The sequence below is a fragment of the Mus pahari genome, chromosome 9 (genome assembly GCF_900095145.1).
Source record: "Mus pahari chromosome 9, PAHARI_EIJ_v1.1, whole genome shotgun sequence".
Lineage (NCBI taxonomy): Eukaryota > Metazoa > Chordata > Mammalia > Rodentia > Muridae > Mus > Mus pahari.
The window spans coordinates 46604014-46604244 of NC_034598.1; positions in this window are offsets into that span (position 1 = coordinate 46604014).

Here is a 231-nt window from a genome sequence, read left to right on the forward strand (position 1 = left end):
CTGTCTTCAATAAACTTCCTCGTGTGTTTACAGCTAGTGGTCTCAGCATCCTACTGGGTGCTCGTCCTTCCTGAGACTGGAGCGGGGGGCTCCCTTCGGGGGGTTTTTCACTCAGTGGGACAGTGTAGGGTCACAATTGACACTAAGGCCTGGTACTCCATAAAGGTTCAGTTTTCTTCTTGAGAAAAGCATAGTTCTGCCACATGGACAAGCCTACACAGGGTGATAACT